This window comes from Branchiostoma belcheri, unplaced genomic scaffold, assembly GCF_001625305.1.
Source record: "Branchiostoma belcheri isolate BF01 breed outbred unplaced genomic scaffold, Haploidv18h27 scaffold32, whole genome shotgun sequence".
Lineage (NCBI taxonomy): Eukaryota > Metazoa > Chordata > Leptocardii > Amphioxiformes > Branchiostomatidae > Branchiostoma > Branchiostoma belcheri.
The window spans coordinates 950201-953717 of NW_017803932.1; positions in this window are offsets into that span (position 1 = coordinate 950201).

Genomic DNA, 3517 nt, shown 5'->3' on the forward strand with positions numbered 1-3517 from the left:
CAGGTAAGTTTCTACATGTTTGTGGCCATTAGAAGACCGGTTGGCCTCCATGGTATGAAAGGTTCGCATGTCAACAAGTTAAGGGTGGCGCGAGACAAATCGCTGTGTTTACATATTGTGCTCTTTCCAACTAACAAGCCGTGTTTTGAAGTGTTGCTAAGGACGACTCAAACGTCCTTCAGAGCCGATACTGAAGTGCCCTGTGTCTGTGTCTGTATCGCCTTGTTTGGCTGGTGACCCGTCGTGGTTAGTGTAACGTTAGTGCCTATACACTATAATTTGAAATTACCTGTAAATCGTACATAAGTTACCTCAGAAATGGAGCCTTTCAGTCCGTATGGTCAGTTGCACTTCCAATGGCTCAGGTTAATGAGAGATGAACTTTGCGGTTTTATGATAGAACACTAGCGCTGTTTATGTTAACAGCTTTATCAAAGTTTAATCAGTCAACGGGCGCCAGATTTCTGGAAGCATTGTCCTGGTTCAGACACTCTATTTGATTTTTTTTTAATCCGATAATATCTTATCTGACTGTCAAGAAGACGAAACCAGATGGTTGAAATTATAATAAAAAAAATAAAAATTTCCCTCAATTTTTTATTCTTGTTGGTAGTGGGGGGGGGGGGCGTTACCAAAAAACGTTCTGTCGCCGGAAGTAGGTATTAACGTTGTTTTCGTGTCATATGTGTCAACAAAAATCGTTGCCCAACTCTTTGTCACTTGTATGATATCTACCATATGCATGCATGAATCTAAAATAAGTGCACACGCCCGTTTCCAAGTCAAAAAGTCTCTGCAAACAATAACACCAGTATCTGTATTTATGATAATACCAAACCATACAACCACTGGCTTCTGGAATGTTCGCAATGTTTAGGCGTGGCTCCAGGTAAAATGCAGGTTAATAATGGGCCCCTCTGTCCCGTCAGTGTTTTCCACATGCATTAACTTTTGTGACTTTTTATTAGTAACCTACGGGCACTAACACTAACTGTTAGTAGTTAAACCTTATCAATCTTTGGCGGCCACATCCCTGGTTATTGACGTTAAACAGGGCGTGGCTGATTAAAATGTAGCCTTGAAGGTAATCGACCGCAATGTCATTCAACCAAGTCAAACTTCAGTGCGTCTGAATTTCTGTCGGGTCGTATTTTGTAAACATTAACCGCACAGCGCAGTGTGTTAAACCACCATCATAGATAAAATTAATTTCACTTCTTTACAAATTCAATATTTGTTCAAAGCTCCAGCTATGATAGGCGCATACGGTAAATATGTGTTTTAGGCTACACTGACTTGATTTTGTGGATGACATCTCGAAACAACGTTAACGTACAGGTCACGTAACAATGTTGCAAATTTGCTTAATTTGTGTGTTCATTCCAATTTTGCAACCTTCGTGATCACATATTTTCGCATTACAGGCCGGGTCCAGAGGATGTCATCCATAACATCAAGTCAGTGTAACCTTATGTTAACGTAATATGTGCGTATATGTTATTGCAATATGTGTAACTCGTTATATATGCTATCGCCCAAAGTTAATATGTGCAGAGTACAGATAGAGTAGAATTACACACACAAATTCTAGACGTACCTTGCAATGTGAGAGCGCCTCCGCACCCACCATAGTTATCAAAGGCTGTCACAGCGACAACGAAAACAACTACTAGTAGTCTCTAGCAGGCTTCTTTGGTTGCCGAATAGACTGAATAGTTTGCGAGGGGAGTTAGCCTGCCATGACGCCTGTGTGTATCTCTATTGCCGCAAATTACGGCTTAAGTGTAGTTTACGGCCGCAAACGTCGGTTTTTCATCCCGACAAAATTACTCAAATGGCTTCTATTCAGCTATTTGGCCAATTTCTACCACTAACTATTTTTCCAGCAACCCGAGAAATCTGGTAGAGACTAGGATTTTATGTAATTTTTAGCGTCAGTAGGAAAGGATTATTTTACTTTACTAACAATAGCAGGCTTTATAAAGCAAAGATTGTGCATGTACATGGGCAGGTTTTTCTCTCACACGCTCACCTATATGTAAAACGTACGAAAGACCAAAGGTACATCTTCAACAAGGCTTCATCGGGTCAGTTTTCACCGTTCAAAACCCATTTTCACCCTTCAAAACCCAATTTTCACCCTTCAAAACTCAAATTTTCACTCTTCAAAACCCAGTTTTCACCCTTCAAAACTCAATTTTTCATCGTTCAAAACTTAATTTTTCACCCTTCAAAACTTACTTTTCACCGTTCAAAACCCAATTTTCACCCTTCAAAACTTAATTTTTCATCGTTCAAAATTTAATTTTTCACCCTTCAAAACCCAATTTTCATCGTTCAAAACTTTTTTTCACCCGTTCAAAACTTTTTTCACCCTTCAAAACTCAAATTTTCACCCTTCAAAACTCAAAATTTCATCGTTCAAAACTTTTTTCACCCTTCAAAACTCAAATTTTCATCGTTCATCGACTCGTCCCCAGGATACTATGGTTGGCTCTTCCCAGTATGCTTTGCGCGGAGCGCGGTCTCTTTCCCAGGGCAGTCAAATACAAACACGAATACGCTGTTATTCGCTGCAGTCCCGCCGTGCCCAGAACGTAATTTTATATTATACCGGACGCTGTGGAAGGAAAACATTTCCAACACGGTTCCAACCGCACCAAGGCACGATTTTCGAACCGGCTGTTTTTGTAAGTTAAAATGGGGAGGAGGGCCGGGGGCGTTTCTAAGTACTTAGACTACGTTTCTAAGTACTTAGACTAAGTTAGAGTAGTTTTTTCGTGTTTATAAATTATGTTGTGGACAGAGTCCGACAGACTGTTGTTGGTTTGTTGTAACCCCAAAACGTACTGCTCCATTGGTTTTGGAACTACTTGTATTTGTTTTGAGTGGCGGACAGACGTATATTTTCCGACATAAATTCCCAACTATTTTCCACTGACACAGTTTCTCCAAATTGTTACATAACTGTTTGGCGCGATCACTAGCTAATCTTACCCATTGCATTCTTAAGTTGCAGCTTCTGCTGACCCAAACTTTTTACACTTTTCGTAGCCCACATTTTGTTGCTTATGCATAGAGCTCATTGTAATTCATTCATTAATGTGCACAGATTGTCTCACCTTTCCTTGCTTTTCTTATTCATTTCCACCCTGCTCTTTCTCACTTCTCAAATTGTTGTGAACTACCGGTATCCTACCTTCCCCAAATGTATCATCCTATATGCTGTCTGTTGCATTGTTATGGATATGATATGACATGTTTTGCCTTGCGCATAATTAGAATGTGGAGGGGAGTGTTTCTACTTTTACTCTAAGTTTAGTAACGGTTAGGTTTTTTCGTCTGAATTGTTGTGGTCCGACGTGAAACTGTGAATGGGGCTGCCTCTCCACCGAAAGTTCCCCAGGGCCAAACAGTTATGTAACAATTTGGAGAAACTGTGTCAGTGGAAAATAGTTGGGAAATTTTATGTCGGAAAATATACGTCTGTCCGCCAACTCAAAACAAATACAAGTAC